The sequence below is a fragment of the Ursus maritimus genome, unplaced genomic scaffold, assembly GCF_017311325.1.
Source record: "Ursus maritimus isolate PB19 unplaced genomic scaffold, ASM1731132v1 scaffold_1, whole genome shotgun sequence".
Taxonomy (NCBI): Eukaryota; Metazoa; Chordata; class Mammalia; order Carnivora; family Ursidae; genus Ursus; species Ursus maritimus.
The window spans coordinates 95,268,222-95,290,525 of record NW_024423343.1 but is presented as its reverse complement, the minus strand read 5'-3'; the positions used below and the strand labels follow the sequence as shown (position 1 = coordinate 95,290,525).

General features: G+C 39.1%; 1 protein-coding gene and 1 pseudogene across 2 annotated transcripts in view; one reads left to right on the top strand and one right to left on the bottom strand.

Moving 5' to 3' along the window:
- DPP10 (dipeptidyl peptidase like 10) overlaps nucleotides 1-22,304 on the bottom strand; it is a 618,096-nt gene that overhangs the window by 392,026 nt on the left and 203,766 nt on the right. The window lies entirely within an intron of this gene.
- Nucleotides 15,035-22,176, top strand: LOC103658605 (annotated as a pseudogene).

The window sequence follows — 22,304 nt, the reverse complement described above, 5'->3', positions numbered from 1 at the left end:
TTCCTTAAAATCTATCTATCATTCATCTATCTATCATCTATCTATCTATCTATCTATCTATCTATCTATCTATCATCTATTGATTCTGATTCTCTGGAGAACTCTACCACATATGTGAAATAAAAAAATTCCTGACCTTTCCCTCATACTTGCTCCTCTGGAGTTTCCATATCTTGGCAAATAACGTACTTTTTTTCTCTTTAGTTGTTCAAACCAAAATTACAACAACAACAATGCCATTCTTTTTTTTTTTTTAAGATTTTATTTATTTATTTAACAGAGATAGAGACAGCCAGTGAGAGAGGGAACACAAGCAGGGGGAGTGGGAGAGGAAGAAGCGGGCTCATAGCGGAGGAGCCTGATGTGGGGCTCGATCCCATAACGCCGGGATCACGCCCTGAGCTGAAGGCAGATGCTTAACAACTGCGCCACCCAGGCGCCCCTGCCATTCTTGAATCAGTTGTTTCTCTTGCATGTCATATCTAACACATCAGGCAATATTATAAACTCTACCTTCAAAATGAGTCAGACTCTCACTCCTTCTCTTCACACTACTAACCTTCACCTGGACTACTGAAGTTTCTTTCTCATGTGAACCTTAATTTTATAAAATATAACTAGCTGAACCTCAAAGCCAACAGCACACATATCGTGTGGAACAACTGAAGCATCTACACTAAGACAAAATGTCCAATTACTATTCTGGAGGTACTGGCTAACACAATTGGACTAGAAAAAATAGAGAAAAATGAAAATTAATGGTATAAAAATACACTGGTGACATGACTGAATAGTTGAAAAACACAGATGACTCCACTGAAAAATTAACACGCTACAAGAAACACCAGGCACAGCATAGAAGAAAGAGTGAGACATAATGAATTTAGAGACATTAACAAGTTGAAGAGATTAGCACCCAGAACCAAACAGTGACACGTTAGCTGTGACAGTGGACAACCATGACCTCCTTTTCCCTCCATTTCCTTACACATAAAATGGGGTTATATAGAAAACTGTGTCATGGAGTTCTTATAAGGATCAAAAGAATTAATATATGTCAAGCACTGGGAATATTGCTCCGATATAGAAGAGTTTGCTATAATAACTATATTATTATATAATATATATATTGACATAAACTATTGCCAAACTATTGACATAAACTATTGCCAAACTCTCTAATATAAGCTCTTTTCCAAATTGCAAATTGCTTCACAATCCTTTCTAAATTGTACTTCTCTCTGAATGTCACAGTAACCATACTCCTTAGGAAGAAGCTGACATCACTATTTAAGAGTCAGAGAGGTGATATTTTTACATTATTTTGGGCGTCTGTATCCACTGATCTTATCTTTTTCTATTGGGCCCTTGGCAACTTACAATATACAGTCCCAAGAAATTAACATTGAAAGACTCGTATCTCTGTTGAAGAGCTCTATTTGCACCAAGGAGCACTTAATTCAAACACATGCATCTCTGTCCAATACGCATTCTTCATAGAAGAGGCTAACACAAGATTATATCAGTCCTATATAGCAAGTACAAGTGAAAATGACAGAACGTGGTTCCTAATGTATGAGTTACAGAGCAAGGCTCTGAAATGTTATAAAATAAGACCTGTAGGATGTCACCAGGCAGCAACAACATAGCAAGCAACACACCCTCTTCCAGTAGAGTCCCTTCACTTGATCAGTCCTTCTCACACTTAAATTCTATAAATCTCATAGATTTCAATCTCCTTGTGTAAATTCCTACTCATGAAACTGGAACACAGCCTTATAATTTGCCCATTTATTGGTCTGACTCCCACAAAAGCCTCTGAGCTTTCAGTGAGCAGAAATGGTGTCTTATGTTTATCTCTTATAAGACCAGAACTAATGAAATGCTTGCCATGTGCAAAGCACATATTAAATTATGACTTAATTAACTGATCAATGGTATTTTGAGTATAAAACTGACTAAGAAAGATTTTCCAAGCTTCTGTCTTCCACTATAAGCCTTAAGTTAGTGGTTAAGTGCTCGATAACAAGGAAGGGCAAGGACAAAAAAATGATACAGAGTAGTATGGCTCAGGATCTCCCAAATGTACTATCAATTTCCCATGCACTTGTTTTGGCTAGATTCAGTGATGGTCTCGAGGTTGCTTATCCACCTACGTTAGCTACCCATTGCGAAAGCTACCAGTTTAAAGCTGATTTGTTTTCTATTTGAAATAAGCATGAAACCAATATTGGCAAATTATGAGCACAGAGGGAAGAAGACCCTAATTAACCCTTCTCCAAAATCCCAAAGTGCACTCCATTGCACACCAGGGAGCTAGGAAGTGTGGACTGACTTTTGCATTTTATTAACACTGTACCCATCCTGTTACTTCCCTCTGTGACTTGGCAAAGAAAAATGTCTGTTCAACAGCCACTGGAGTGGCCATTCCATGGCAACATATTGTGTAGTATAACCTAGTTGCAAGCACCAAAATATAATTTCAATTTTGGAAGGATGTCTTGTAGTCTAATTAGCTTGATATTCTCAGAAAATAGAATAAACACAACTGACTTCAAGTTTAATGTTTCATTTTCAGATTTGGGTAATGATTCCTTTTGAAGCTGTACAAAAAATTGCAACAATTCTAGAATTAGAATACGACTATATTAAAAAACTCTTTGTAAATATCCTAAAATATTTTGGTCATTAAAATCAATATGAATGCATAAATATTTACATAAACATATGAGGTATACAAACAGACCTAGCTACACATTCTGGTTTATTTCTGACATCAGGTCAGGAAACCTTTCACATAATACGTATACAAACTCCATTTATGGCACATGTGCATACATATCGTGAAAACGGCAAGTACAAAGGCAAGCAGGACCCTCATTTTATGCATTAGCACAAAATTAAGGGAAGGTCATATATCCAAGAATTACAGTCAATGGAACTCTTGCTAAAGAAAGGTGCGATTAAGTTTCTGGCCCTGTGCACTTGGCAAGCTTTCATCTACCCAGCTTTTGGCATTGAGCCCTTAATGGACCTTTTAATTAATACAGACTGTGTTACTTCCTACTTTCATTTTAAACCGAGATCATATAACAAGGATGGACTTGAGGGGTTAACCCTTTAGAAACAACGGTTGATGAAATATTAATGTACATGGGCACAGATGTCAAAGGCAGATACAGAAGCAGCTGTTACTATAAAGGTCTGGTCTATGATGGGGCCGTGGAATTTTCCAACAGAGCGAGGTCTTGAACTGATCACACAGGCAGGTATCAAAACCAAATAATCATAAACAGTGAAACTGGCCAAAGTACAACCAGACAAACAGTTGCTGAGGCAGACTAATAATAAACAGAAAGAAAAAAGACCAGTTAAAAAGAGAAGCAAGCAAGAGGAGAAATGCGAGCAGAATTAGACAATAAGCTAGCAAAGCTAGATCAACAACCAGATCACAGACCACTGGCACCAGTGAGAGCTCAAGAACAGAAAAGAGCACAAGAAATGCGAACATCTGAGATCCTGATGAAGCCTTCTGATGATATGGGAAGGTTGAAAAGCTGACCTTGGCAACAGCACTTCAGAGAAATCTGTCCGCATCTTAACACAGCTTATCAGTGGGAATCTGAATATTTTGAGTCAATAGCTGTGCTTTCTTTCCAACACGCTTCCTGAACACAGTGTGCTCTTTTAGTGTTGATTTGGGAAATCGTGGCTCTGCAGGTTGGCCTCCGATACATGCTTTGCTCGAGGGATTCTAGGAGCTTCGCACTTTTCTTTCAGTCTCTCTCTCCCCTCCACCTCTCTCTCTCTCTTTCTCTCCCTCTCTCTTTTGACTTTGCATGAGACATTAAATGTTCAGAAAGGCAAGGCTAATTTTATATTAATCTCTTTGGCAAGTCCTGGTAGAGTGCCAAGCATAAATTCATATATTAGTTAAGTGTTATTTGATGTTAAATATATAGTAGTTGCAAAATTTGCCCTCACGATGTATACTGTGGAAATAAAAGCTGCTCTGAAGATGTATGATCTACGTCTCTGGTATGTGTCACAAAATGTACTCAGTATTCCTTTGAATGGCATGACTTGCTCTCCTACTGTGTGTCTGGAAGAGTAGTGAGTGTTGGGATAAAAGATCAGTGGGAACGTACGTCCTCCACCACACGGCAGAAGCAGCCCCAACAAGAAAGAGAAAGATGAGATCTAGACTCTGATTTGTCGTGCACGTTTTATACAATCTTGGCCAGTCGCTTTATTTAACTGGGACTACATTTACTCATCTTTACAACAACAGTTAGATGAAAATATTTTTGAAGTCTAGGTTTGAAATAAGATTCCAAAATCGTCCCACAAAGGTTGAGTGTGGGGCATGGTGATTATATTTATTTTATTACTCATTCAAGTAGCACTTGGCATAAACATGGCATAAACCTCGTTCATACTAATGGGAGAAAGAAGCTTCAGGCTCTTCCTTAAATAAATAAATAAATAAATAAATAAATAAATAAATAAATAAATAAATAAAAATGTGTATCGCTAACACGTGGCCCACTGAATCGGAACTATATATCAAGTCCCTTAGGCTCTGGCCAGAATGTCAAAGACATCTGTTATAACAGAGAAATCTAAGTGGAAAAAAAAATTACCTTCCCCAGACAAAGCCAAATGGTTAAAACAGCCAATTGGAGGCTGAGACTTCACAGTGGACGTGCTGAAACTCCGCACCATCCACAATGGCCCACAAATGCGTGGGAACACAGCATAGAAATCTCCAGCTTGTTCCCAGAGAAAAAAGGCTTTTTACAGTGGCTCGAATATGAGATCTGAAAAACTGTGTTTTGGCTTCCTAATCAGTATTTCATTCATAAAGCAACAGATGTGGTAGCTTTTGCAGTGTCATGATGATAAACAAAAGAAAATCTAGTTAAATTAACCAGTGATTTTTTTCCCCAAAAACTTTAGATACATTTATATGTAATTTGGATATGTTGTTCTGATCATGAAAATAACATTTTCCTATTGCGGAGTATCTAAAAAAATAGAGAAAACAGACAGAAAGAAATTGAATTTACACAAACCTTACTACACAGAGATAACCGACTCTAGTATTACACTGTTGTGGGGTTCGGCCACTATCCTCTGCTTTTTGACCTTCTCTTCACTTTGCTGAGTTTTATGGACTCGGGGGTCTCTGTTTACTTTTTTCCTGTGTCTCTCTTTCGATCTGTTTTCTACAGGCTTTACATTTGGACACCATAAGAGAGAACAGCCGAAGAGCTTCAATTATAATTCAGCAGAGTAACCTTGTAGGGCTGAGCCTGGGGACCAGGAACTTCATCAGCTCCTGGCCAGGCTACCAAAAACAGCCTCTTCCTTCAATGCCCTTCTCTGGTCCATTTAGCTATGTTCCGAATGGGAGGGACTCATGGCACAAAGCGGGATGGCTCAGATGCAGGGAAGCCCTTGGAAAATGTGGTCAGGCACACACAGTGAGATATCTCAGGAAGAAGAAAAAAAGAAATTACATGTGACAGACCACTTGATGGCTTGATATTTCAAGGGCAATAATTTGCAGTATTCATATAAAGGAAGACACCAATAGTCATGAATATTCCACTGTACCCTGGTACAACAGCGTCCTCCCGCTGAGACCCCCTTAATAATACAGTGGAAACACATACTATTTTATTGAATCGAGTGGCCATACACCAGGATTAGAAAATTCATCTTCCCTCCCAATGAAGTTAAAGGTCTTGTTTCCCCCAAATAACTTGTGTGTAAAAAAAAAAAAAAAGTAAGAGGAAAACCTTCTCGATACATTAAGTAGTATGAATGAACGATCCCAAGTACTGACATTCCATTTAACAGGTCAGAAGAACTTAGTCCTGTGCCAGGGGAAACTCCTATTATAAGTCACCCAGAGTCACTATAAAGGAAACAAAGATCATCATATGCAGCTGTATGCCAACCACAGACCAGTAACACTGCAAGAGAAAATGCTATTCAAAGTTCCTCAGGAAGAATTGAAAACAAATTTCAATTTCAATGGCTCTACAAATACACACCTGTCTTTAAAAGTGGTTTCTTTCTGTTCCTCAAAACCTGCCCTTTTTAGTCAAATTGTCTGAAGATGATCTATTCTCCATAAATCTGGAAATTATATTTTAATTAATGGGTGGTGCAAAGTTATAGAAATATTATAGCATGATTCTTTTTAAATTCTTCCCATTAACGATAAACTCCTTCTAGCTAGTCCTTTGATCAATGCAGGCAGCAGCTGTCTGTCAGCTGTCAGTTACATGTGAACAGAGTAGATGAGAACTTTCCTGTCCTCCCAAACCATTACCAGTCCCTGACAACTTCTTTTTCCTGCAAATTCAGATCTCCTCTTGTACCCATCTGATGAACTGTTCATTTTAATCATTTAAATTTCTATTTTTCTATTGACATTTCCCATCTGTTGAGTCACTGTCGTTATAATGTTTTGAACATATTTTCCTTTCATTCTTTAAAAATATTTATAATAATAGCTGTTTTGAATTTTTTTTCCTGCTAATTTTTATACTTGGTCCCATGTAGACAGTTTTTATTGACTCAAAACTCTTCAGTATTGGTCACATTTTCATATTTCTGTAAACGCCTTATTTGCACTTGAAAATTTAACTTTTTTTCCTAAGATTTTATTTATTTATTTCAGAGAGAGAGAGAGAAAGAGCACAAGCAGGGGGAGTAGCAGAGGCAGAGGGAGAAGCAGGCTCTCTGATGAGCAAAGACCCTGATGCAGGACCCTATCCCAGGACCCTAGGATCACAACCTGAGCCAAAGGCAGCCACTTAACCAACTGAGCCACCCAAGCATCCTTGAAAATTTAACATTTAGATAACATATCATACCAATTCTGAATATGTTTTATATTTCTATGGTTTTCTTTCTTTCTCTCTTTTCTTTCTCTCTCCCTCTTCTTACTCTTTCTTTCCCTCCTTCCCTCCTTCCTTCCTCCCTTCCTTACTAGCTTTCTTGAACTTAGTATAGAATCTGTCTCCCCCATGACACATAGCCTGTGATTCTCTGCTTAGTTTTCTTATTTTTATTATCATTCTCCTTATATTTAAGTCTACTTTTCTAGAAATCTCCCCTGTGCCTTTATAGTTTAGTGGTCATCTAATTATTTGGACAATGGACATGCTCAAAATCCTTGTTCCCAAAAGGTGCCTACCCCTCTTCACTTTGATGAGTGAGCGGTTTGGAAAGTTCAGTTAAAACTGCAGCTAGTTTTTGAGTCTTCCTCAGCATTTATATTTCCCAAGCCCTCTGAAGTGTCCCTGACAAATGTACAAGCGTTTCCATCAGCCAGTGATATATGAAGCTCATCTCAGACCTTCTGTGGTTCCCTAATTTCTTGGATCTTTTGGTTAACTCTCTGGCTGGTCCACTGTTCACCTCAACCAGGGCGACAAAGTTAGGTGAACGAAACTGTGAGGTGTTTTGTTTTTTGCTTTTTTTTTTTTTTTCCCATTTGTTCCCATCTAGGCCCCCACCTTTAGCTGCTGAAGTCACAGATTTTCACTTACCCTTCCAAACTGAGTCAGTTCCCTATAGCCTCAAAGCTGTTGGTTTTCAGTGCTAATTGTTGTAACAACTGGTTTTTGCTGACCATACTGTAGTAGGGAATAAAGGTGGAAGTCACCTAGGCAAACAGGCCACAGATACTTGCTCTTCTAACCTATAGCTCTTGCATTTATTACAAGAGTAAATTCTTATCAACCTGTCATCTGCTTTTGGTTGGTATCCAGTATCCTGAAATGTTTTTAACATTTTTCCCAACATCATACTTGTGTTTTTGGGGAGAATTTGACATCTTCATGTTGTTATAACCGAAAGTCAATTATAAATAATTTAAATAGGAGTATTTACTTCTAGTTTCTTAAAACAATTTCATCTGAAATGCGTTTATTTGCTGGGATTCGTTCACTTTTTTTCCATTCACAGTTGATCTGGTAAATACGACAGGTCAAGAGAATCCTCTGAGAATTTTTATCAAGGGCCTGGATGGAATTGTGATGAAATAAAACTTTCCTTTCCTGTCTTCAAGGTAGATTTTTAACTCAAAAATCATCTACATAAACTGACCTTTAAGCATATAAACTAATGTATTACAAACTTCAGAAATGAAAGATAAAGAAATGCACAAAACTACAGCAAGCAGTACTTGTGCTGATTCTATGGCAAAATCTCAAGGTTCTTTCGGAGGCAAATAATGTAGCTGGAAAAGAAGAGAATAACTTTAGGATCATTCAAATAGCTTTGGTAAATAATCATAAAATTCAAGTCATGTGTTCTTATTGCATAAGTGTCCAATTAATAAGAGTTTGAAAGGTAGTTTATAATTGCTATCATTGTGTGTTCTTCAATTACATATGTGATTTACCCTATACACATATACATTTCTATATCTGTGTCTATATCGATATCTATATCTACCTATCTCTCCATCCATCCACCCATCCTCACAATATATCTCCTTTGTGCCTTTGTTCATGTTATTAAAATCACCGGATGCCAGTTTCTTTATCTGCAACATGGTTAAATAAATGAAGCGTTTTTCTTGGTGTCAGTCACAGTGTGAGCACTCAGTATGTGATAATTATTAGCAATAGTGGTACTGGTAGTAATAGTAGTAATGAGGCAAGGGGTGGTGCCAACAAAAGGTCATGGACACTGACTCTGGATACATAGTCAAAATACATAAAGCTCTAAGGAACCACACAAACCTAAATATGAATAAGTGCGAAAGGAATGGAGAACTGCAGCTCTTACAGGGTCATGCTCTTTGAGTGATGGCAGCTACGCAGGGAAGTGACTGAGGTAGGCTTGTCTTTGACTGGGTATATCTCAAAATACGATCTAAGTAGAGAACCACTTGTATTTCGCATGACACAGGAAACACAACTTCTTTAGAGCAGCCCTTTTCCTTTGAACATAATTGGTCGAACACTCAGGAAAGTTCAATTTTAAGCTCTTCATTCTGCAACCAAATGATTGAGCTTGGAGTCCAATACCCACAGTCAGAAATCACAGAAGGTTTCCACTAAGATGTTCCTTTAAATCTCAAAATAGAAACACAGCTATGGACGAGGTAGAGAATACGTTCTAGGACATCACAGCCTATTGCGCAGTTTTAAGGATACAACAGAGCGTTTTATCACATACTCACAAAGAAAAGAATGACTATTTGCATTCAAAAACAAACCACGACCCTATGTGAAAAACATTCTTTTATTTATGCCATATATATATATATATATATATATATATATGTCTTAAATAAGAACAATAATTACAAAAACCCATAAAAGAGATTCATTTCAAGCAATTTTGTTAAACACATATTTATCGGATGAATGAGCTCCTCTAAGGCACTCTCACTGTGTTAAGGACATGTCATGAATTTTTTAACTACTTAATAATGCATTTGCTTCAGGGGTGACTCAGTTCAATAAATCATGTAAGTTGCAATAAATGTTATCATGTATTCATATGGAAAGCGATATTCTAGTTTCTTAAGTAGCACTTTCCTAACTATTAATAAGCAGCTTAATATAACCAAGGGAAAAAGAATAAGAAAAAAATTCATATATAATGAAAATATACAAAGAAATGCATTCAAAGTCACCTCTAAACCAGGTCAAGTTCAAAAAGGAATCCTCAAACTATATGCAACTGTTTGTGTCATGAGCATCTTTATGTAGAAAGTATCCATAAATTTCATCACTTTATCAAAGTACAAAATGGTCATGAACATTTTACTCTATGTGACGTTCGTTGCCAGATCAACTTTTCACACTAATCACCCAGCAACTTGCAGAGGGGGCACATGTGGGATTGGCCAGAGGTATCTGCATAGAAGCAACGACCACTGTTTAAGAAAACAAACATACATATGAGGGAAATACTTATGGCAACAGTCTCCCCAGCTCTTACAAACACCAACCCAGAAAATATTGGCTCAAAGGAGTCAGACAATAATTTGAATTATAAAAAGTTCTGGCCAAAAACACAAGAAGTATATTCTGGGCTAAAACTGGTTAGAAACCAAAGAGGAAGTTGACCTTAAGTAACAAGGAAAACAACATCTCCCTTTTTGATGAGTGAAGCATGTTGTGCTACAACTTGTATTCAGTAAGAACTACTTGTATATGGTTTTCACAATCAGGCTTGGATGCCCACTTCCAAACCTATGTTTTATAATTCATATAGGTTTAACCCAGTTATAAAAAATTGAATATCAAAGTAACTCTAGTTGCTTATAATTATATGACTAATACTATCCCTTTTTTTAGATGAAGTAAAAAATGCAAAATATAAATAATTGTGGCTTGAGTTGAAATAAAATGTGAAAACTAGAGGGTAAGATATAAGTGAAGATAAAATTGCCTGTTTCTAGTTCATTCTTTCAAACTGAGCTTATTGAAAAAAAAATAATGTCCTTAACCTACTCAAAGCTGTTTTAAGGTTACATAACCCAGCAAGAACACTCAAACATGTCCATCTTATATTTTTCTTTTACTCCCCGGTTGTACAGACAGATCATGTTCTGTTCAAACAATCCTATTGGCATATGATCTAAGTAGAAGTGATCACGTCACTGAGACAAGAGTGAATTTCATCTAAAATTATCTGAGTATTTCTGTCGATTATTCATGTTATTTTTTCTTGAGTAAATACACATTTTAAGACTAGAAAATGATTAATCCACTTAAAAGTAGTTGGAATAACACTTCCATGTATAACGTTAATCTCATATATTTTTATTGTTTATTCAACGTGATGGGGAGATCTTCCCTCAAGTAAGGCGGTAAGAGTTTCTCACATTACAAATTCACTTGTGAGTCTTGACAGTTTGCTTGGTTCATTTTCCTTTTAATGATAAAGGAGGACAATGACGGCAGTTGATTGTGCAATGAGGATGGGGAAAAAACTGATATGGCTCTGACTTCTATGGGTGATTGACTGCAGCAACCAAAGCTAATGACGGCAGCACAGCAACCTTTAATTGCTTCTTAAACTGTAGGACATATGTTGGAACAGTAAAACACGAACACGGTGGGAGCTATTGACATTGTATGCTGTGTCTCTCTAAGTGACCTACTATGCAACAATAAAGAATAAACAAACAATGACTCATTTTGACATTCTGTATATTATTTCAAGCTGAAGGAGCTACGCTACAGGATTTCCATTTTAAGAAATCAAATTAGGGCAGGGGGCGCCTGGGTGGCTCAGTCAGTTGGGTGTCTGACTCTTGCTTTCCACTTGGGTCTTGATCTCAGATCCCCATGTCAGGCTCTGTGCTCAGTGGGGTGTCTGCTCATTCCTCTCCCTCCCAATTGTGGGTTCTCTCTCTCTCTCTCTCTCTCAAATCAATCAATCAATCTTTTAAAAAAAAAGAAATCACATGGGGAACCGGGTTGAATTATTGGCTACTTACTTCAGGTATCACTTTGTTTCTAAACCTTATTCCACAAATCTTCTAAAAACAAACCTTGATAATTAATGGAGATCAGTATGAATTTTTCACCTAATACTGTGACATAGTTCAAAAGTGCCTACGACTCTCAAGATTATCATAAAAGAGCACAGATGCTTGTATAACATTAATTAGAGAGAAATAGTTCTCTATCAGGCCAGGTCATCTTCTTGAAAGGACACATAAGGAAACGCAAGATATGATGAGTACACCTAGATAACCATCCATCCACATCAGTCAAAACAAGCCTGGCAATCCCTGAGGTATATACACTGTATGGCAATGCACTGAGGTAACCCTCAGGGCTACAGTGCTATCTAAAATATTTAACTGCCCACTGGAGAGGGTTACAAACTAATAAGGTGAATGAAAGTTAGTGCTGGGAATTCACAAAGCCATCAAGGTAATATTGAAAAGAAACCGATTCAGGGAGCTGCATATGATACTGATCAGCAACTTAATCAAACAGCATTATTTGAGGATATCACATGTACAGGACACCCTGTTAAACACGACAAAGATATAACATGTCATTCCCGTATTCATAACTACAATCTAGATGGGGAGACAATAGAAATATATGTGACAATTCGAATCCAATGCAGAAAAACTTAAAATGAAGTAGAAAACTGTGTACAGTGACCTATAAGTTTAATTTAGAGCAAAGATTTTTATCTATAAAATTATTCACCAAGATTCTGAAGTGTGTTGTAAAGCCAGCACTAGGTAGCTTTTACAAAAATGGATGCACAAGGTGTAGACACTTATTGGGCAGGGAATCTCATATGCAAGCTTGAACAAACTTTAATTAGTGGAGTCAGGCAAACAGGGGAAGGCCTAGAAAGAAAGTCAGAGGTATGTCTGAGTTGGTAATAAGGGGTCACTGAAACCTCTGGAGGTTGTCATAGGGCTGAACTGTGTCCCCACCAAATTCAGGCACTGAGGCTATAACCCCAGTATTTCACAATGTGACTGCATTTGCACCTAGAGACTTTAAAGAAGTCAAAACGAAGCTGTTAGAGTACGGCTTAATCCAGTTTTAATCCCGAAGAGAAATTTGGACACACAACAGTGACCCTGGGGAGCACATGTACAGAAAGAGGACTATGTAAAGAGGCAGCAAGAGGGTGACCAGCTGCAAGCCTAAGAGAGAGGCCTCGGAGGAGACCAACTCTGCCAGCATTTTGACCTTGGACTTCCAGCTCCAGAAATGTGAGAAAATAAATGTCTGTGGTTTAAGACACCCAGTCTGCAGTACTTTTCCATGGCAGCCCTAGCAAGCTAATACACAGGTGAGGAGTATATTACCTGAAAACTCTTTGGAGAATTTGAACTTTTTTTTTTTTTTTCTACGCCGTGAGAAATAAAACACTGGGGCAAAGGATGAACTCATTTATTTCTCCTTGGTCAAAATGATCTTGGTCTTTTTTTTGATCTTGAACTCTTTTATGACACCCTCAACTCTTGATAACATTGATACCACTACTCTTAGCAAGTAAGTCTAACACTGTTATTATTTTTCTAATCCATATAGTCAAGAAAGATAAATATATTTTCAAAAACTGTCTGGATACAGAGGAGCAGATGGTCATTTGACCTCTAGAGTAAAATCTGTGCCACTATGAACAAATGATAATGGGGTTACACTTAAAAATCTACTTTGTTTAGACCCCTATTTTATAATAGCCTGGTAATTTCAGGAAAATATTATGCTTGATATGAACTATTTTGATAGTTCTTTGAAATCTTTACCTCTCAAAGAAAATTATATCATGCTAGGAGAAATGCTTTTTAAAAAAAGGTTTTATTCACCCACTTCATTAGTGTTATGGAGAGGTAACATTTAAGCCAGTTATTTTTTTTTCTTTTTTTGTTTTTGTTTTTTACTTTCATTTTTTGTTTATTTAGTGAGTTTGAATGACTCATAGCGGCCTATAAAACTCTTTTATTTATTTAAGAAGGAATTTTAATATCTTCCACCTTCCCCAGAGTACCTTCAAAAGCTAAGGCCTGTGTTTCAACAGTCCTTCCGCTTCCATTTCCAGAGCCCTGTGGCGCTGCGGTAAGTCATTTCACTTCTCTGGGGATCTGTATTCTTACTGAAGACGACTGCAAGCCGTCCTCTGTCCTCTAACTTCAGAAGCTTTAAGATACCAAGAATCTGAAATTTTCAGTTCCAATTTTTAAAATGGAAATTTGATCATGTCACTTTTCACTTAAAACATTGGGTTGTCTCCTCATGGCTTCTGGAATCAATTCCAAAGTTCTTTATATATGTGATAAAACCCAAAGTAAGTCAATCTCTGTGTAATAGTCCAACTACATCCCACTTCCCTCCATCAGTGCCCACACCCTACATGTAATAAACTTCATGTCTACATTCTATTAACTAGAGACTCCTTTAAGGTTCTAGAATAAACCACATTCTCTCATCAATGGACCTACGTATATGCTATTTCACTGGCCCAAATACCCTAATATATCACCTTCACCTACTTGACCTGGCCAACAACAATTCATGCTTCCTATCTCAGCTTAGATTTTGCTGCCTTTTTAAACCACGCCAAACAGATCAGGTCTGAGAAGCTAATTTGTCTTTTCATTACATCCTTTAACCAAACCTTTCCAAAATAAGGCCCCCCATGAACTAGAGAAAGTAACAAATTCCAAAAGCTCTTTCTATTCTTCTTTGAAGATACACGAAGGCCCAGAAAGCCAGAAACCTTAAATTGATCATTAATGAAAGCAACATTATCCTTTTTCCACATGCCCCAATTTGCCCTGACATGGGATTTCTAGCAGCAATCAGAATTCAAAGGTTATAAATGTTGTTTGCATTATACTGAAAACTCACTTAATGGTTATGATTAATATAAAGAATTAAACTCTATAAAACAATGTATTTGTAGAATATTAGCTTCATTATACTATAGATCATGGCCAATGAAATTGATAAAAAACAAACTATATTAAATATATTCTGATCTATAAACTAGCATGGCTCATCTAATATACTGTCCTGAGCTTAATACTGTCCTGAAAATATCCAATATGATTATACTTACTTGGTACAGCACTTTTTTTTACTACACCTTGAAATTACATATATATGTGTATGTGTATTTAATATTCTTGAGCTTTCAGTATAGCATTCTTTCAATGAGAACACATAGCTTTATATATGATGTATAAATATTGAAAATAGAACACTAGAAAAACAAAATGTAGCTCAACAATTTAGATCCTTATGACTGACACTTTTTTGACTTTTCTATTAATACAGTATCAAAGTGACTGCCTCTCCTTAAAAGAAATTAGTTATTGACAGTAAAACACAGCATAGCTTATGAAACAAAAGATCAGCAAAGATTAGAGGGGCTCAGTAGGTTTTACTGACTCTACAGCTTTCCAGTAACTCTAGGCTTGAGGGGGAAGAAAGCAAAATAATGTAAAATGACATTAAGCTCTCTGCCTGTGGACATGTCCCAGTAAGCATATTCAAGTCTCCCCTCCTGCCGCCATCATGTCTAAGTAAGAGTCTCCCAAAGAGCCTGAACAGCTGCGGAAGCTCTTTATGGGAGGTCTGAGCTTTGAAACCACAGATGAGCATCTGAGGAGCCATTCTGAGCAACGGGAATCCTCACAGAATACGTGGCAATGAGAGATCCAAACACCAAGCATCCCCGAGGCTTTGGGTTTGTCATGTACACCACTGTGGAGAAGTTGGATGCAGCCATGAATGCAAGGCCATACAAGGTGGATGGAAGAGTTGTGGAACCAAAGAGGGATGTCTCAAGAGAAGATTCTCAAAGACCTGCTGCCCACTTAACCATGAAAAAAAATTTTTGTTGGTGGCAATAGACACTGAAGAACATCATCTAAGAGATTATTTTGACGAAGTATTCAGTGATTCACTCGTTGCATATAAAAACTCTCATGTGCTCATCACAACACATCAAAAACTAATGATGTACTATACAGTGGCTAACTGAACATAATAAAAATAAACAAACAAATAAATAAATAAATTTGAAAAAAATATTTTTTTTGAACAGTATGGGAAAATGGAAGTGATTGACATCATGACTGACCAAGGCAGTGGCAAGAAGAGTTTGCTTTTATAATATTTGATGACCATGGCGTTTGGGCGCCGGGAAGCGGCAGCCCCCTGCACGGGGGAGCGGGCGGACTCACGGAGAGCACCCGCGAGAGAGCGGACTGAGACCGGTGAGCCGTGAACGCGCGCCACCAGGCATCTCCCGGAACACCGGAATCCCGGTGTGCTCACGGGATCCAGACTGAGACCGGGAGCTCCCGGAGCGCGCGCGGGGCGGCTGGCGGCTGGCGGGCCACCTGCACGGGGGAGCGGGTGGACTCAGGGTTGGCACCCGCGAAACAGCACACTGAGACCCTGAACCGGGTGCGCGCCACCAGGCTTCTCATGAAACTCCGGAATGCGGCCGGTGGCTGGTGGCATTAGAAACACAAAGGACAGAGACGCGCCAGCCCTGGAAGTGAGGGCTGGGACGCCGGGTTGGTGTGCACATCCCGGGACGCTGCAGGGTTGAGCAGCACCAACAGTAACAGAGTTAAAGTGGCCAGAACATCAGTGGAGAACGGGCCGCAATCCCTCTGTTCTGCGACAATGCAGCCTCTGCTGCTCTGACCCTCAGAAGAGGCATAGCCGGCCGCCAGGGAAAGCCGCCAGAGAACAAAAGCCTGGAAATACCGGCTCAGGGAGTGCCCATCCCCATCCCCCCTCACAGGGGACACGGAGACTCTAACCAAACAGGGTTGCCTGAGTATCGGCGCGGCAGGCCCCTCCCCCAGAACACAGAAGGCAGGCTGAAAAATCAGAAGCCCACAACCGGGCGCTCGGGTGGCACAGTCACTGAGCGCCTGTCTCTGGCTTAGGCGTGATCCCAGCTCCGGAAAGGAGTCCCTCATCGGGCCCCTCCGCTGGGAGCCTGCTTCTTCCTCTCTCACTCCCCTGCTTCTGTTCCGTTCTTGCTGACTGTCTGTCTCCCTCTCTCAGATAAGTAAATAAATAAAATCTTTAAAGAAGAAGCCCACATCTCTAAGATCCCTATAAAACAAGGGGCACGGCCTGGGACCCAGTCAATAATTTGGGCTCTGGACAACCCCGCAACCTCTCCTCATCAGAATGACAAGAAGGAGAAGCCCGCCCCAGCAAAGAAAGAAGTGAGTCTGTGGCCTCTGCCACAGAAATAACGGATATGGATGTAACCAAATTATCAGAAGTGGAATTCAGAGTAACAATGGTCAAGATGATGAGTAGACTTAAAAAAGTATGAAAATGTTACTGAGAATATAGAATCCCTAAGGGCGGAAATGAGAGCGAATTTGACAGAAATTAAAAATTCTATGAGCCAAATGCAGGCAAAACTAGAGGCTCTGACGGCCAGGGTCACCGAAGCAGAGGAAAGGGTTAGTGAATTGGAGGATGGGTTAATAGAGGAAAAAATGAAAATAGAAGATGGTCTTAAAAAAATCCATGCCCACGAATGTTGGCTACGGGAGATTACTGACTCAACGAAATGATCCAATATTAGAATCATCGGCATCCCCGAGGGGGTGGAGAAAAACAGAGGTCTAGAAGAGATATTTGAACAAATTGTAGCTGAAAACTTCCCTAATCTAGCAAGGGAAACAAACATTCGTGTCCAAGAGGCAGAGAGGACCCCTCCCAAGCTCAACCACGACAAACCTATGCCACGTCACGTCATAGTGCATTTCGCAAATATTAGATCCAAGGATACAGTATTGAAAGCGGCCAGGGCAAAGAAATTTCTCACGTACCAAGGCAAAGGCATCAGAATTACGTCAGACCTGTCTACACAGACTTGGAATGAGAGAAAGGGTTGGGGGGAGCATTTTTAAAGCTCTTTCAGAGAAAAACATGCAGCCAAGGATCCTTTATCCAGCAAGGCTGTCATTCAGAATTGATGGAGAAATAAAGACATTTCAGAATCGACAGTCACTAACCAATTTTGTAACCACGAAACCAGCCCTACAGGAGGTATTACGGGGGGTTCTATAAAAGTAAAAAGGCCCCAAGAGTGATACAGAACAGAAAGTCACAGCCAATACAAACAAAGACTTTACTGACAACATGGCAGCATTAAAAGCGTATCTCTCAGTACTCAGTCTTAATATTAATGGTTTAAATTCTCCCTTAAAACGCCACAGGGTTGCAGATTGGATAAAAAGAAATGACCCATCCATTTGCTGTCTACAAGAGACTCATTTCGAACCCAAAGATGCATTCAGACTGAGAGTAAGGGGATGGAGTACCATCTTTCATGCAAATGGACCTCAAAAGAAAGCTGGGGTAGCAATTCTCATATCAGATAAACTGGATTTTAAACTACAGACTATAGTTAGAGATGCAGAAGGGCACTATATTATTCTTAAAGGAAGTATTCAACAAGTGGATATGACAATTATAAATATATATCCCTAACAGGGAGCACAAGATACACAAGCCAACTCTTAACCAGAATAAAGAGACATATAAATAAAAATACATTAATAGTAGGGGACCTCAACACTCCACTCTCAGAAATAGACAGAACACCCTGGCAAAAACTAGCAAAGAATCAAAGGCTTTGAATGCCATACTCGACAGTTGGACCTCATAGATATATATAGAACACTACACCCCAGAACCAAGAATACTCATTCTATTCTAATGCCCATGGAAATTCTCAAGAATAGACCATGTTCTGGGACACAAAACAGGTCTCAGCCGATACCAAAAGATTGAAATTATCCCCTGCATATTCTCAGACCACAACGCTCTGAAATTGGAACTCAACCACATGGAAAAATTTGGAAGAAACTCAAACACTCGGAGACTAAGAACCATCCTGCTCAGGAATGACTCGATAAACCAGGAAATCAAAAATCAAATTAAACAATTTATGGAGACCAATGAGAATGAAAATACAACAGTCCAAAACCTATGGGATACTGCAAAGGCAGTCCTAAGGGGGAAATACATAGCCATCAAGCCTCATAAAAGAATAGAAAAATCTAAAATGCAGTTTTTATATTCTCACCTCAAGAAGCTGGAACAGCAACAGAGGGACAGGCCTAATGAACGCACGAGGAAGCAGTTGACCAAAATCAGAGCTGAAATCAATCAAGCAGAAACCAGAAGTACAGTAGAGCAGATCAACAGGACTAGAAGCTGGTTCTTGGAGAGAATCAATAAAATTGACAGACCACTGGCAAGACTTATCCAAAAGAAAAGAGAAAGGACCCAGATTATTAAAATTATGAATGAAAAAGGAGAGGTCACAATGAACACCATTGAAATTGGAAGGATTATTAGAAATTTTTATCAACAGCTATATGCCAATAAACTAAGCAATCTGGAAGAGATGGAATCCTTCCTGGAAACCTATAAATTACCAAGATTGAAACAGGAAGAAATTGATTTCTTAAACAGGCCAATTAATTATGAAGAAATTGAGTCAGTGATAAACAACCTTCAAATAACAAAACTCCAGGCCCGGACGGTTTTCCTGGAATTCTACCAAACATTCAAGAAGAAATAATACCTATTCTCCTAAAGCTATTTCAAAAAATAGAAGAGAAGGAAAGCTACCAAACTCATTCTATGAGGCCAATATTACCTTGATCCCCAAACCAGGCAAAGACCCCCTCAAAAAGGAGAATTACAGACCGATTTCCCTTAATATGGAGCCTTAAAATCCTCAACAAGATACTTGCTAATAGAATCCAACAGTTCATTAAAAGGATTATCCATCACGATCAAGTGGGATTCATACCTGGGATGCAAGCGTGGTTCAATATTCGCAAATCACTCAGCGTGATACACATCTATCAACAAGAAAAGACCATATGCGATCCTCTCAATCGATGCCGAAAAAGCATTTGACAAAATACAGCATCCTTTCCTGATTAAAACCCTTCAGAGTGTAGGAATAGAAGGTACATTTCTCAATCTCATAAAAGCCATCTATGAAAAGCCTACTGCAAATATTATTCTCGCTGGAAGCCTTTCCCTTAAGATCAGGAACACGACAAGGATGCCCACTCTCGCCACTATTATTCAACATAGTACTAGAAGTCCTTGCAACAGCAATCAGATGACAAAAGGGATCAAAGGTATTCAAATCGGCAAAGAAGAAGTCAAAATGTTCTCTTCAGATGCATGAGCTACTTATATGGAAAACCCAAAAGAAGCCCTCCCAAACTATTAGAAGTTATGAGCATTCCAGTACGTGGCGGATACAAAATCAATGCTCAGAAATCAGTTGCATTTCTGTACACGAATAACAGAATGAAGAAAGAGAAATTAGGAATCCATCCCATTTACAATAGCACCAAAACCATACGTACCTTGGAATTAACTTAACCAAAGACGCAAAGGACCTTTATTCTAGAAACTATAAATCACTCTTAAAAGACATTGAGGAAGACATAAAAGATGGAAAAATATTCCATGCTCATGGATCGGAAGAATTAACATAGTTAAAATGTCCATGCTACCCAGAGCAATCTACACTTTCACTTATGCCGATCAAAATACCGATGACATTTTTCAAAGAACTGGAACAAATAGTCCTTAAATTTGTATGGAAACAGAAAAGCACCGATCTCAAGGAACTTGTGAAATAAAAGTGTGGGATAACATGCCGGATTTTCAGCCAAAAGCTGTGATCACAAAGACAGACTGGTACCGGCACAAAAACAGACACAAGACCACGGCATGAAGAGAGCCCAGAAATGGACCCCTCAGCTCTTTGGGCAAATTAAGAGCACATAGCAGAAACATCCAGGCGGAAAAGACAGCTAATGCCACTTCCATATGCTCACACCATACAAAAATAAAAGCAAAGGATGAAATATGACCTCAGACCACAAAATCATCAAAATGTCTAGATGAGACAGGAACCACAAAACGATGGCGTCATAAAGCAAACCCGCTGCCAGCCAATTTTTCAATCATCCTGCCGCGCAGTGCAGACAAATGAATTACAGTGGATTTCATCGGTTATCAAAAAGCTCTACAGCCAAGGAAACAGTCAGAAAAACTAAGAGGCAGCCCACCGAATGGGAGAAGATAATTGCAAATGACACTACAGATAAAGGACTGGTATCCAAGATCTACAAAGAACTTCTCAAACTCAATACACGAGAAACAAATAAATCAAAAAATGGGCAGAAGATATGAACAGACACTTTTCCAATGAAGACATACAAACTAACAGACACATGAAAAAATGTCAAAATCATTAGCCATCAGGGAAATTCAAATCAAAACCACACTGAGATACCACCTTACACCAGTTAGAATGGCAAAAATAGACAAGGCAAGAAACAACAATTGTTGGAGAGGGATGTGGAGAAAGGGGATCCCTCCTACATTGTTGGTGGGAATAAGTTGGTACAGCCACTCTGGAAAACAGTGTGGAGATCCCTTAAAAAGTTAAAAATTGAGCTACCCTATGATCCAGCCATTGCACTACTGGGTGTTTACCCAAAGATACAGACTGGTGAAGAGAAGGGCCATATGACCCCAATGTTCATAGCAGCAACGTCCACAATAGCTAAATCGTGGAAGGAGCCGAGATGCCCTCTCAACAGATGACTGGATTAAGGTTGTGGTCCATATATACAATGGAATATTACTCAGCTATCAGAAAGAACGAGTTCTCAACATTTGCTACAACATGGACCATGGACGGCACTGGAGGAGATAATGCTAAGTGAAATAAGTCAATCAGAGAAAGACAACTATCATATGATTTCTCTCATCTATGGAACATAAGAACTAGAATGATCAGTAGGGGAAGAAAGGGATAAAGAAAGGGGGGGTAAACAGAAGGGGGAATGAAACATGAGAGACTATGGACTATGAGAAACAAACTGAGGGCTACAGAGGAGAGGGGGGTGGGGGAATGGGATAGGCCGGTGATGGGTAGTAAGGAGGGCACATATTGCATGGTGCACTGGGTGTTATACACAACTAATGAATCATCGAGCCTTACATCGAAAACCGGGGATGTACTGTATGGTGACTAACATAATATAATAAAAAATCATTATTAAAAAAAATAATAATAACATTTGATGACCATGACTACGTAGATAAGACTGTCACTCAAGAATACCATACTGTAACTGGCCACAAGTATGAAGTAAGGACCAGCCTACCTAAGCAAGAGATGGCTAGAGCTTCATCCAGCCAGAGAGGTTAAGGTGGTTCTGGAAACCTTGGCAGTGGTCACGGAGGTGGTTTTGGTGGGAATGACGACTTTGGTCATGGAGGGAACTTCAGCAGATGAGGAGGCTTTGGTGGCAGTTGAGGTGGTGGTAGATATGGTGGCAGCAGGGATGGCTATATCAGATTTGGTAATGATGGAAACAATTTTGGAGGTGGTACAAGCTATAATGATTTTGGCAATTACAACAATCAATCTTCAAATTTTGGACCCACAAAAGGAGGAAATTTTAGAGGCAGGTGCTCTGGTCCCTATGGTGGTAGAGGCCAATACTTTGCCAAACCATGAAACCGAGCTGGCTGTGGCGGTTCCAGCAACAGCAGCAGCTACGGCAGTAGCAGAAGGTTTTCATTACTGCCAGGAAACAAAGCTTAGCAGGAGAGAAGAGCCAGAGAAGTGACAGGGAAGCTACAGGTTACAACAGATTTGTGAATTCAGCCAAACACAGTGATGGCAGGGCCTCGCTGCTACAAACAAGACTTGTTTTGGACAATACTCATGTG